Source organism: Panulirus ornatus, chromosome 22, assembly GCF_036320965.1.
Source record: "Panulirus ornatus isolate Po-2019 chromosome 22, ASM3632096v1, whole genome shotgun sequence".
NCBI classification, from domain to species: Eukaryota; Metazoa; Arthropoda; class Malacostraca; order Decapoda; family Palinuridae; genus Panulirus; species Panulirus ornatus.
In genome coordinates this window covers 14,351,346-14,365,903 of record NC_092245.1, presented here as the reverse complement: position 1 = coordinate 14,365,903, position 14,558 = coordinate 14,351,346, and the positions used below count along the sequence as shown (strand labels likewise).

At 45.5% G+C, this 14,558-nt stretch overlaps 2 long non-coding RNA genes across 2 annotated transcripts in view; one reads left to right on the top strand and one right to left on the bottom strand.

The window, feature by feature from the left end:
* The window catches only part of LOC139756568 (uncharacterized), a 512,804-nt gene that overhangs the window by 47,713 nt on the left and 450,533 nt on the right, over positions 1-14,558 (bottom strand). The gene's annotated exons all lie outside the window — the stretch shown is intronic.
* Positions 7,903-14,558, top strand: part of LOC139756566 (uncharacterized) — a 155,426-nt gene continuing 148,770 nt past the window's right edge. Inside the window, exon 1 of the long non-coding RNA XR_011714382.1 lies at positions 7,903-7,981. This is a non-coding gene — a long non-coding RNA (uncharacterized lncRNA). The remainder of the gene's footprint in view (positions 7,982-14,558) is intronic.

The window sequence follows — 14,558 nt, the reverse complement described above, 5'->3', positions numbered from 1 at the left end:
AGGGACCTGACGGTACCACACCCTGTGTACTTGAAGAGTGCGCAGAGACACTCGGCGAGGTACTCGAGATGTTTTAAGTACCTGCTGGAAGGAGTGGGGTGGGAGGAGGGTGGGAGAGAGAGGAGGGTAGGGTGGTAATCCGTATCAACGCGGTGTAAGAGTGGAAAAAACTGTCGTGCCCATCTTTATGTAAGGAGATACCGGGAAATGACGAGGCTGAACTCATCGCCAGTAGTCACATTCAAACTCGGCCTGTAGAGATACTGATAAAATATAACTGGGAGGCAAATCTATGGATATTTCTAAAAAGAGGAGGGGATGAACGCCTTGGTAAAGGCAATACGCATTCAGAGAAAAAGAGGGATCGACTTTGAAGACAGAGTGCGCGATGACCTTACGTAAACAAGAGGTAAGTGGATGGAACGTGTATTCTAAAGACTTGCAAAAGGTATTCTGACATCTTCATTCACAGGCAACTGGTAAGATGCCATTCCAAGGCTGGTATAAAAAGGGCTCCTTTCTTCGGTGCACTAAGGATGACCCATATGGAAGAGAATACGTGACACACGTTCAAGGTGAGTTTTCGAACTAGATGTAGAATTTGTGGTATACAGCAAGGCTCTGCAATAAGTCCACGTCTATTTCTAACTCTCATTTGCGAACAAGATTTGAACCACGCCTTGATGTTTGTGGATGATGCTGAATTCATCGGAAGACTCAAGAGTCGATTTATGAGGTACGGATGTGTGTGTGTGTGTAACTTTGTGAGTGTGCGGAATGCGAGGGAGTGCGGTTTGGTGTAGGAATGTATCGGTGGTTTGGGGTGTAGAGTACATTAATGAGGAGCTATGGACAGGCAGGTGGAGGAGGAAGGCTTATGAATGGGGGGGGGTACGAACACGAGCCACTGTAGGTACGATAAATAGGAGGAACGATAAATGTATTAGCGGGAAGTAGAGGTGGGAGAGTGGGCGGTTGTAGAGCATTCGGAGTTCGAAGACTTTCAGGTGACGTGTTGAGAAGCTAAGGTAAAGTAGATAGGTAGGTAAGGACGGTAGGTTAGATACCTCCCTACAGGGAGGTAAGCACAGATATGTGGGCAGGGAAGCGGGTGGTGATGGGGCCCAAAAGGTGGGTGGTTGGTTTGGGGCAGGGGGCAGCAGGAGAGGAGAGGGGCCTGGGGGATGGGTGAAGAGCGGCACCCCCAGGGTCTATCTGCTAAACACCCAGCAAATGGGAAATATATGTTTACAAACTAAAGCCATTAAATTTCGACCCCCACATAAATAATGCCCGGCATATACATAACAACACGGTCGATTATTTCTGTTTGAAGCAAAATGAGTTTAGTAATCACACCGGAAAGATATATCTCCACAATGCCGTGCGGAAACAGAGGTTCACACATTGTTTATTTGTTATTACTCTATGAGAGGATGCGCTCTGATGCCCTCCGCGTCATGATCAAACAGTTTTGATAATGAATGAACGCAAATGTTCTAATCGTCAGAAATAATATAAAAAAAAAGTGTTGTTACGTATGGAATTAGAAGTAATCATATTTTCCAATGGAATACATAGAATTTCTTTTTATTTCCAAAGTGGTGAAAGAGCGAATGTGTGGGGTAAATACGAGTGGCAGAAGGTCTTACGGTGTGTATAAGTACGTATGTATACTTAAGTCTACAGGTTAGAGGTGAGGGTGAGGAAAGACGAGAGAAGAGAGAGAGAGAGAGAGAGAGAGAGAGAGAGAGAGAGAGAGAGAGAGAGAGAGAGAGAGAGAGAGAGAGAGAGAAGATACACGGGACTGCACTGAGAATTCTCACCGTTACATGTGAAGAAGTGGCAGTAAGACCACTGGACAGACGACAGGACACACACACACACACACACACACACACACACACACACACACACACACACACACCCGTCACTTATGAACGCCTCCCTCGAATGCGCCATGAACAAGATGACCACCAAAATGAAAGCATTCTGCCCGACCTGCTCCCCCCCCTCACATGTGTATTGATTAAGGGAGAAACACGGAACAAAATTTGACCCTAGATCTCTCACTGCACAAGGTCGGGAATGCCATGCAATCAAACCCCATCCCTTTTGCATCCCTGTTTTGTTCAGGTCTCCATTGTCCCTGGCCAAGGGGGTAACCCCCACCTCATAGTTCATCAAGATAAGAGAGAGAGAGAGAGAGAGAGAGAGAGAGAGAGAGAGAGAGAGAGAGAGAGAGAGAGAGAGAGAGAGAGTGTGTATGTGTGTATGTGTGTGTGTGTGTGTGTGTGTGTGTGTGTGTGTGTGTACTGGATGCCTGGCGATGGTGTGCCTGTATGCACTGGTGACAATCTAGTTTCGAATATTGGATGTGTGTGCGTGTGTGTGTGTGTGTGTGTGTGTGTGTGTGTGTGTGTGTGTGTGTGTGTGTGTGTGTGTGTATTTGACGTCCATGTTCATGGTACTTGTGTTATATCGTGTTTTGATACGTCTTTAAACACACAAGACACACATGACACACTGTGGATGAACGGGATAAGATGACCAAATACATGGGTAATGCAGCCAGCATTTCATAGACTTAAGATATTCGTGTGATGGCAGAGAATATTAGCGAGATGGGGGTGTCCCGCGTGTGCAAAGCTCCCTCCACCGTACAGTACACATAGGTAATTGCACACACACACACACACACACACACACACACACACACACACACACACACACACCAAAGGAATATGAGAAATAAAGGAAACCCATACCTCACCTTTTAGGGCCATCTTCACTCCTGCTGGCAGAACACACTAGTTGCTCCTCCAAAAGCTATTTGGTCCTGTTGTCATGGCCGAGCTACGCCTGTCATTAATCGCGGCGAACTGCTCTTCCCCTCCCTCCCTCCCTCTCGTGTCTAGACGGGAGTGAATTTCTCCCAGCGAATCATTTAGCCTGGGCTATGGCAGCGCCCGGGGCCCAGCTACCAGCGCATCGCTTGTCGTTCACCTCCACCCCCCCCCTTCCCCCCATGTTGTACTGATCGTTAAATGTGCAATAACCAGACGGGGCCAGGCGAGGCGAAATACTGGCGGGATAAAAGACTGTTGCTTTCGGAAGGACGAGGAAATGGCCGGTGCTGTACACACACACACACACACACACAGCGTTGTAAATGAACACATACATGCAGGCCTACATACACATGTATGTTCACATTTTACGTATATATATCATTCCCTGTAATTGCTAATTGTGATAACTATTTGTATGTTACGAGGAGAGAATTTTACACTTGTAATGTCCTGTCTCCTAACCTTATATATATATATATATATATATATATATATATATATATATATATATATATACATATATATATATATATATATATATTTATATCTATATATACCATGTCCTTACTCGTGTGTGTGTGTGTGTGACTTCAATTTTGTGTACTGCGTAGGTAGAATTTCAATATTGGTCTTGTCCCTTCTCTTAACCCTGTGTATATATATCATGGATTAAACGCGAGAAACGGCGATCTAGTACGAATATATATATATATATATATATATATATATATATATATATATATATATATATATATATATATATATATATTCTCAATTACGCCAGGTACCCAGTCATCGAATATAGTCCCAAAGGGAGGATGAACACCTTGGTAGGTTTGTGGGCGTGTTCTTGCTGCCCTGTCCGGGGACTCGAACCCTAGACCATGAAACGGGTTGGGTTGCAACTCTGGCCACTGCCCCACGACAGCCATCATGCACGATCGTTTTCAACGCACACGTCTGTATGACTTAGCGAACCATCCTTTCCCTCTCTACGGTGAAATCTCTCTTTAAACAACCTTTTCTTTTGTTTTTTTTCTTAGCCTATGCAAGACTGAAAGGGTCCTTCCCAGTTACTCAAAACTACTGACCCAAAGGTGTAGTCTGAATACCACACGGCACAATGCATTCGAATATCAATACTATGATAAAGAAAATGCTGAGCATGCCCACTGGAAAACACACACCCACCCACACAAGCACACACCCACCCACACACACACACACCCACATACTCACGCTCACTCACACGTACAATCACACTTGAATGTTGATGCGTATAGACAAAACACTCACGTGTACAGAGTCACACTCATAACCATATACGTATATATGGCAGACAGTGTGAATTGTGTGCATGGGTATATATGTATGTGTCTGTGTGTGTACATATATATGTGTACATTGAGATGTATAGGTATGTATATTTGCGTGTGTGGACGTTAGTACATAAAAGTGTATGGGGGATGGGTTGGGCCATTTCTTTCGTCTATTTCCTTGCGCTACCTCGCAAACGCGGGAGACAGCGACAAAGCAAAATGAATAAAATATAATATACACTAAGGGAGCCCCTTGTGTCTACGCACACAGCAACAGTCTAACACGACGTCCAATAGCACACCAGAACGCACAATCAAGTGCTCCGAGTCGCCCGCCTTCCCCCGGCGAAGGCCGTGTGCATTATTTACTTCCCCAACTGCCGGTTCATTAAAACTTTGCCTCCAAAAAAAAAATATAATTTTCATTCGGACCGAAAGAATACACGGTGGCCGTTCGCAGCTCGAGGCAAGCAATCGCCCGTATAATTACTGTAAACACACACACACACACACACACACACACACACACATACAACAACAGTAACAACAACAACAAGAACAACTTCGCAATCCAAATCGTCGTGTGCAGAAAGGCCCGGTGTTGGAGGTGGAGTGGGTGGAGTGGAGTGGAGTGGATGGGGGGGAGAGGTTGGTTAGTAGTGTGGGGTTAGGTGGTTTTCGCGGCGCAGATAACACTAGAAGAGAGAGAGAGAGAGAGAGAGAGAGAGAGAGAGAGAGAGAGAGAGAGAGAGAGAGAGAGAGAGAGAGAGAGAGAGAGAGAGAGACGGCCTGATCGCCTCGCATACACACACACACACACACAGAGATTCCCCCTCGTATCCTTTTAATATCATGCCTCCATAATACCTCCAACTCCACGCCCATTCCCTCCCCTGCCTTTTTTTTCAACATGCAAATTGCAGGAATACACCTAGGAAACTTTCAGCATTTTGTAAACAGGAGCCGATTAGAATACAGATAGGCTACGGGAAATTTGATCACATTATTGAGGGAGTGGGGTGTGTGGGTGGGGTCGGGTGGCTGTGGGATGGGCGTGGGTGGGTGGGGGGTCCTCGGTCTATTAGACTACGTACGGTTATTGGCTTCATCAGGCTCCGTGATAGTCGCCAGCAAACATCGGGAGTTGCAAAGCCGACACTATCCCGGCTTAGGGGGTTTTGGGTGGAGGGTGTGTGTGTGTGGGGGTGTGTGAGCTCCACGGAGGAGGAGGAGGAGATGAGCGGGAGGGGGCGAAGCGCCCATCTCTACCCTCCTCCTATACCCCTCTCCACACCTACCTACCTACCCCAGTGCTCTCTGGTGATCCAAAGGTCAATGGACAGAATTTGGACGAAGGTAGGCATGTATATATATGCGTCGACATTGTCCCTCACGCCGCACGGTGGGTCATTATGAACTGCGAAAGGAGGCGCGTTTAGCGCGTCTGTATCGGGCGTCTGTCTTTTCTCGAGTGGTGGTGCGTGAGTGTTTTACATGCTCGCTCTCTCTCTCTCTCTCTCTCTCTCTCTCTCTCTCTCTCTCTCTCTCTCTCTCTCTCTCTCTCTCTCTCTCTCATGTACATACCTAAGAATACATAGGCAAAGCACATACGCGCATATATCATGCTATCATCATCATGTGATCCCAAGGACTCCTTCCCTAAGGGTTCCTGCAGTCTCAGGGCTGCGCTACAATCAGCAGCAGCGAGAGGACGGTACTCCTCCGGAGTGAGAAGATCTCTACAGATATGGTACTCCATTGGTACAACGTCACCGGAGGTGACTTTTTCACTCGCGGCGTAAGCACAAGCAGGCAGAGTCCGATAACGCTCATATACATCATATATACGAGTAAATATATATATATATATATATATATATATATATATATATATATATATATAAACAAAAACCCACACATACACATATACACACTCGGACAGACACATAAACTCGGTCAAATACACACACAATGTAAATAACGATCAATACAAACCCGTCTCTACATTATACAGACGTTATCCATAAAGACGCGTCACATAGACGTCCTCACACACACACACCCGTCACACAGACGTCACCACACACACACACGCGTCACACAGACGTCCTCACACACACAGACGTCCTCACACACACACACACACAGACACGTTCATGATAGGGGAATTAGAGGAAGCGGAAAGGAGACGGGGATTAGAAAATCCCCCCCAACATAAAAGAGATGGTAAAATAAAGTGTTGTGTCCAAAGTTCTTAATTGAAGCCAGGAATTTTTGGGTCTGGCAATTTGCATGCTCCAAATGAATAAATATTCGCGATTTTTTGCCCATGGCGGATTACATTGGCAATGCAAATCCCTCCCTGCGTTGGTGGGTTTGTGAACCACACACACACACACACACACACACACACACACACACTGTAAGCTTCGTAGTTTTTGTAGTCTATACATTTTTTTTTTTTTCCTTGCAGTCCTCGGGTCCAGCTATTCTATATTCTCGTGGCTACAAGCTCCATAGATACATAAATGACGGCGATGATGACTGTGTTTTTGGCCCTAATGACACACTGGCAAATTTCAAAGTTTTTTTTGGCGCTGTAGTTTTGAATCCGAGTCGTCATCATGTATGGGGTCATATATAATGTGCAACTTTTACAACTCATATCTTTATCTTTGTAACACACAATGAGAAGCTGAATCTAGCGATGTAATGATGGCTGATAAGGTGAACTGCTCGACGACTCATTACATCTCTAGTCCTGGTGAGATATACCAAACATTCTATATAGCAGGAAAGTAAATACATACATACATATATATATATATATATATATATATATATATATATATATATATAGTTATGTATCAATGCCGTAATCAGTCATCTCCAACGGGCAAATGAAGGATGAGACACCTTGCTAAGAACACTGTTACATCTTTAAGCAAACCCCTTCGACCATATTCCCTGCATGCGAAGCTTTCGCCCAGTCCATGAGACAAAAGGGGAGAGAAAAAAAAAAAAATTCACTATAAAACTTAAAACATATTTACGCTTTTCACCGTTGTAAATCATTGGGTAAAGGGGAGGGGGAGAACCGCAAGTGAGAGAGGAGGAGGAAGAGGAGGAGGTGTATTAAACCTGACACAAGACCTTCGTCTTCAGAAGCATGAGTCTGGACCTTAAAGATCGCTGGCGTAGAACAGAGCCGTTCGGGCGCAAAAACGGCGAACTCGGCCTCGCTGATTTCGACACCTCGGAGGAGACTGTGAGAACCCGGCTGTAAAAAATAAAAAAAAAACCGAACCTCTCGCACAACCTGTATAGGAGGGTAGGAAGGGCGAGGGTGGGAGGGAGGGGAAGCGAAGAACCATAAAGCCGATTTTTGGCAAAAGGGGCAATAATATTGGCCAAATGACTCTGGTTCGGTCAGCGTGACGAATTGCTGACCCTCAACCCCAAAGCGACAGACACACTGGTGGTGTCTTATACATTTTTCCTATGTGCTTGTGGCTCCGTCGCAGATTAGCCCGCCGGGCCTCCACGGGAACACAAGACACTTGTGGGGTGGGTGTCATTGGCCAATATATTTTTTTTTTTTCCTTAGCCCTTTCCTTTTCATTTTTTTTTTGCCCTTTTTTTTATACTTTCTCTCTCTCTCTCTCACTCTCTCTTGAGCGGCGATGCTCAATCTTTACGGTCGTCCAGCGTAGTTTTAGTTTCAGTTGGACCTCCACCAAGACGAGCGGGAGGTGTGTCACTCTCGCCCGCCTACCCCTGCCTCCCTCCCTCTCTCTCCAAGTCACTCTAGTAAGTCTTCCGAAGTCTTTGAGTTCTTTCTCGCGTAGGTTGATACACACAGCCCGTGGAGGGTCTTCCAGGAGTATTGCGTATATATATACCTGTGTGTGTGTGTGTGTGTGTGTGTGTGTGTACCGTTGCGTATATCATTCTCTTTTTTTTTTTTCGTCCTGTGTTGGTGTTGGGAGGGGAAGTGTAAGGGTGAACGAACATTCTTATGTATGCTTCGGCCCGGCCATTTAACCGCTGCTTAGCATGATGGGAGGGACCTGAAGTGTGTGTGTGTGTGTGTGTGTGTGTGTGTGTGTGTGTGTGTGTGTGTGTGTGTGTGTGTGTCCCGGCAGAAGAAATCTTCTCGACCATTTGCGAGTGTCAAAAAGCCACACAAACTTCCATTACCGCGTATGGGAGGGAGTTTGGTTTGCGTTAGGGGGGGCCGCCCGCGGTGTCTCTTGTTTTCCCTACGGCGGGGGAGAGGGAGGTTTAAAAGCGGGTATGCCAGGAATCTACTGAAGAAAAATAATGAAAAAAAAAAAGAAAAAAAGACGAGGATTTCCATCTAAACATGTTGACCCTGTTAGCAGGAGTGGGAGGTTTGGGGTGTGTGTTAGTGGAGAGAGAGAGAGAGAGAGAGAGAGAGAGAGAGAGAGAGAGAGAGAGAGAGAGAGAGAGAGAGAGAGAGAGAGAGAGAGAGAGTTCCCCCCAACCAGTCCTCTATCCCCTCCCCTTCTTCATCCCCCCCCCCCACACACACACAGACACACACACACCACACACACACGCACATGGGGGGGGGGGGGGGGGGCAAGAACGGGAAAAACAAATAAATTACCACCACGAGCACGAAGAAAAACACCCAGTAAAGCGAGTGTTGTCGGGAAGCAGGACTGGGGAGGGGCCTTCCTCAAAACCTGCCATATTGGCCCTGCACACCGCTGACATATTTAACCCCCTTCCTGACAGGCCAATGCAATGTGTGTCGCTACTCCCAACAGTTTCGTAAATATGGAACGAGTATCCAATGATCGTTTTACCCCTCCTCCTCCTCCTCCTGTATATTTACAGACAAAGTAATTCTAACATATATATATATATATATATTAATATATATATATATATATATATATATATATATATATATATATATATATCTGTGTGTGTATGTGTCTCTGTAATACTTGTTCGTCCTACATTATATATATATATATATATATATATATATATATATATATATATATATATATATTATATATATATATATATATAGTTCCAAAAAGGTGGACGGGGAAGATCAATCTTGCGAGACACAACACAAGGACTTAAGAATAATTGAAAACCGGAGGACTCTCTCGTATGGGGAACCACTAACATGCAAAACAGTGGCGAGTCTGAAACCAGTTTAGTATAAATGTGGCCCAGACGGAGGCCGTCCCTGACGGTGGTGGTCGGAGGGCATGTGAGGCTTGCCTGGCCTCCTCCTCCTCCTTCCCCTCTCTCCCTCGACACACTCAAGGTTTTTCGGAAATCTTGCCATCTTTTTTTTTTTTTTGAAGGTATTCCGTGTGTGTGTGTGTGTGTGTGTGTGTGTGTGTGTGTGTGTGTGTGTGTGTGTGTGTGTGTGTGTTACTTCTTCAAGTCTTCTGGCTGTTTATTTTTGTACATATTATAATTTCCTGTATTTTCACAGTTTTACGTCTTTGTTGTGTGCGTCCGCGTTCCACAATTCGTTCTTATCATTTCTAACACACGTCGCTAAAGGTTTCGCGACGTGTTCGAAACGCTTCATTTCGCAAATGAGGGGGAAAAAAAAAACAATCGGTCATGGCTATATCTCATTGGCGTTGGCTTCGTAGACGTTTCGGAGACTCGTGCCACAATTTGGTTATCTAAAACCATCCTGACGTAACTAAACCAAGTCACTAAAGGTCACAATAAATAGTTATGTACTGAATGTGGGCAGCCCACACCCCTAGCTTCTAACACTTGCCTTATATTCACCTGTACTTCTATATAACTCTAGTGACTCGACATGGCCATCCACCGAATAACGTCTCGCCCAGAGGGCTGACAAACGAAGCGGGTGATCTAATCCTTTGATCAATCCTTCATTATCCGGTAAAGTCTGACAGCGAATGCTATTCGGTGTACGTCATCGACAACTGTGCTTTTACTTTAGGTAAAACTTTACGAAAACTCTTGTGTTTCCGAGCATTCGCCACAGACCATTATCAATTTTATGGAGATCTTCGATTATCTGAAATTTGGAAAAAAAAAAAAATATATATATATATATATATATATTACCCTGCATACTGCAAGAATTTTCAGCGCTGGTTAGTCCAAATATTGCACAGATTTGCTTTCACAATATTTGCACCAAAAAAAATATTTAAATTAAGCTATTTTGTACTTAATGGCGACTGTAGGTGTTAGCACTAAATTGATACGAGTTTCCAGACCTAGTTATCCATATCTGCGGCTCAGTGCGTGACTTTTCCTAATGTCGGATACTTTTATCTGCTATGGATTATCTTATCTCTAATCTGTTTTGATTTTCCGTTACTCACGTAGCGCCACTCTGCTCTTGCATCCGTCTGCCTGTGTGTTTGTCTGTCCGACTTAGTACTATCAGATACGTGTGTATACACAAGACACTTCCAATAGCTGGCGTGGAGTCGATTGCATTTTCCGAGAATAAACATAAAAAAAAAAACATATATCAAAGAGAGACTCATGTTACTGGTTCTTATCGCACGGCTGGCATATCGGAGGCCAGGTTGGCTAGCTGGCCAGGACTGCTGCCGGTTGACTTAGAAACTATCGTACGCTACGCAGGTGCCATAGAAGCACTGAGGTCCCCATTTTAGATCACTCTAACGACGTGTTGGGGCATCAGACAAGGCGAGGACACCCTACCGCCCGTTTTCTGGGGATTTCCAAGCATCTAAAGCAATGCAGCGACAGACAAGACATTGATGAATAAATGAGCAATTTAATCATATGGATTAACATCAGTAGCTAAGAGACCGTTCATCAGCCAGGGTAGAAGGCACGAGTACAGAAAATATCCCCACCGAACGAGAATGGACGAGTATACACGAGCGAAGGTTATCACATTTGCTTACAGGAAACAGTGTAGCAAATGGTACTCTCACCAAAGGGCATCAGAGAGCATAGAAAGTGCCGCAGCTAATCAAACAGCATCAGTAAGACATAGACGAAACAGTCTGTCAACTGTTATCATACGCTTTCTACTCTGTCAATTCTGTCATACGCTCTCTACTCTGTCAACTCTTATCACACGCCCCCTACTTTGTCAACTCTGTCATACGCTTTCTACTCTGTCAACTCCATCAAACGCTTTCTACTCTGTCAACTCTGTCATACGCTTTCTACTCTGTCAACTCTATCATATGCTTTCTACCCTGTCAAATTGTCAACTCCATCATACGCTTTCTACTCCGTCAACTCCGTCATACGCTTTCCACTCCGTCAACTTCATCATACGCTTTACCTACACCTGTCAAACTGTCAACTCTACAGTACGCGTTCCACTCTGTCAACTCTACATCAATACACCGTCTCCTCATCCGTAAACTGCCACATCCATCCAGAACCACCTTCTCCAAATACTTCTCTCGAGAGAGGCGTCAAACCAGTACTAGGGACCGTACTACCACGCCTGCCACATTAAAACCACAGCACCAACGGTGCTCGCGGGTTAAGCACCAGTGAGAAAAATCTGGCAAAACTGGGTTACTTGGCTGTGTTCACGGTTGACTAGGTTCCTGGAACGTAGCCAGATTCCTTGTTGCCCTATGATTCCAGAGAGCGATGTAGGAGGAGGAAGGGGTAATACACACTGCATCCCCTTCCCCATCCAATCCAACTACCTCCTCAGAGAGAGAGAGAGAGAGAGAGAGAGAGAGAGAGAGAGAGAGAGAGAGAGAGAGAGAGAGAGAGAGAGAGAGAGCGTTCTAATGATGTACTCGTAGAGGAAGCTCAACAAAATGAGCTCCCCATAGAAAATGAAAAACAAAAAGGGGGTGGTGAGGCGGGGGTCGAAGAGGTGTGATGATCCCTCCTTTCAACGCTCTGCAAGGAGGAGGAGGAGGAGGAGGAGGAGGAGGAGGAGGAGGAGGAGGAGGAGGAAGAGGAGGAGGAGGAGGAAGAAGAAGGAGGAGGAGGAGGAGGAGGAAGGAGGAGGAAGAAGAAGGAAGAGGAAGAGGAGGAGGAGGAGGAGGAGGAGGAGGAGGAGGAGGAGGAGGAGGAGGAAGAAGGAAGAGGAGGAAGGAGAAGGAAGAGGAGGAAGGAGGAAGAGGAGGAAGGAGGAGGAGGAGGAAGGAAGAGGAGGAAGGAGAAGGAAGAGGAGGAAGGAGGAGGAGGAGGAAGGACAAGGAGGAGGAGGGAGGACGAGGAGGAAGGGTGGGGTGTGGGGGGGAAAAGGAGGGAGGGCGGTATAAGAGAGGAACTCGCACGCTTGAAAAATTGTGTTTATAAGGCGAGGTTTCCGCGAGAAGCGCCTAAAGTAACACCCGCCCGGCCTGGACAGTCGCCTCACAATATACGCTGATTAAACCCATTCCCTCGCTGAATTTTCCTCCAGATGAATCTTCTCGCGATCGACGAGAAATTATTTTTTAACGGAGTCTGTGCGTATTTATGGTAGTGGAATACCCAGCCGCCCATGCCAAAAAAAATGAAAAAAATAAATAAATAAAAAAAATTCCAACTTCCCTGAGAAGGAACTATCTATCTATCTATCTATCTATCTATCTATATATATATATATATATATATATATATATATATATATATATATACAAACGCACACACCACCATTATCATAGAACCTTAGGACCACCACTTACCACTTCTACAATAGCTCCCGCAGCTTCAAGGCCGAACTACACACAGATACGAGCTACACTCAGTAGCAGGGATAGGGTGGACACTGTACTCCTCTCTCTCTCTCTCTCTCTCTCTCTCTCTCTCTCTCTCTCTCTCTCTCTCTCTCTCTCTCATCAACCGACGATGACAATCACTCGCGGTACAACCCCAAGCAGGAGCAGTTCAAGCATCACGTGACGTGTGTGTGTGTGTGTGTGTGTGTGTGTGTGTGTGTGTGTGTGTGAGTGTGAGTGTGTATGAGTGCGAGTGTGTGAGTGTGTGTCTATTTCTTCAACAACACATTCTTCAGAAGACGTTATAAAGGATCGTGTGATACCTATTCGGCGATAAAACACACACACACACACACACACACACACACACACATACACACACACACACACACACACACACACAACAGCTTGTACTGATGGCTATCCTTCATCCAGGCGACGAAATCACTCTTACTGGAAATCCAAAGATCCACTTGAGTTCATATATGATATACGGATTAAGGGATTTGCATATCATATATTAGGGGTATCTAAGGTCTATAAGTTCGGTTGCTGAAGCTATAGGTTCAGCGGTTTCTGGGATACACCGCTACATGTACTGTAGTTTGCATGACATACAGTTCCAAGCACTGTAGTTTGCGGAATACATCATGCTACATGCACTTGTAGCTTGCAGGACACACAGTTCTAAACACTCCAGTTTGTAGAATACATCGCTACAATCACTGTAGGTCGCTGGACACTCGATCCAGGGTACTGCAGCCTGCAGGACACACGGTTACAAGTACTGTAGTCCGCAGGGCACGCCCTAACAGGTACTGCAGCCTGCAGGACACACCGTTACAGGTACTGTAGTCTCCAGGATGTGTGGTTCCAGGTACTGTAGTCTGCAGGGGACACACACACACATACACACACATACATCCTCCTCCTCCTCCTCCCCGAAGGATGTGCTCTTGGAGGCAATGCATCCGGGCTGCCCCCAAGATCTTCCCTTCCCCTTTAAGACAGTGCGGCGTTGGGGGAGGGACAGCCCAGGCGAGCGGGTTGGTAGTCTGGAGCTAGGGGGACGGAGGAGACTCTTACACAACACACAGGAAGTCGAAAAACACAATTCAATATCGCTTTTTATTTTTTTCATTCCCCCTCCCTCCACCCCTATTCGACCCGTGTTGAAACATCTGTCACCTTCAAGGCCTCATTGCTGAGTGTTGCCATGGATAAGCACTTGTTCATCATCATTGTTTTCTCGTCGATAACATTTGCCAAAAGATCCTACATCCAACTCCAAACCCTACAATGATACAGAAATATATACGTGATCCCAAAGGGACAAGATAATCAATATCAAATCAAGTGGGGCTGAATTATATTGAGAGGTCTGAGGCTATAAATTTATCTACCATGAGAGAGAGAGAGAGAGAGAGAGAGAGAGAGAGAGAGAGAGAGAGAGAGAGAGAGAGAGAGAGAGAGAGAGAGAGAGAGAAAGAAGAGTAAGGGATGACTTGATCACAACCTTTGAGGTCAGAGGCTATGAATGTATCCACAATGAGAGAGAGAGAGAGAGAGAGAGAGAGAGAGAGAGAGAGAGAGAGAGAGAGAGAGAGAGAGAGAGAGAGAGAGAGAGAGAGAGAGAGAGAGAAGAGCAAGGTTTGACTTGATCACAAACATTCAGTATATCT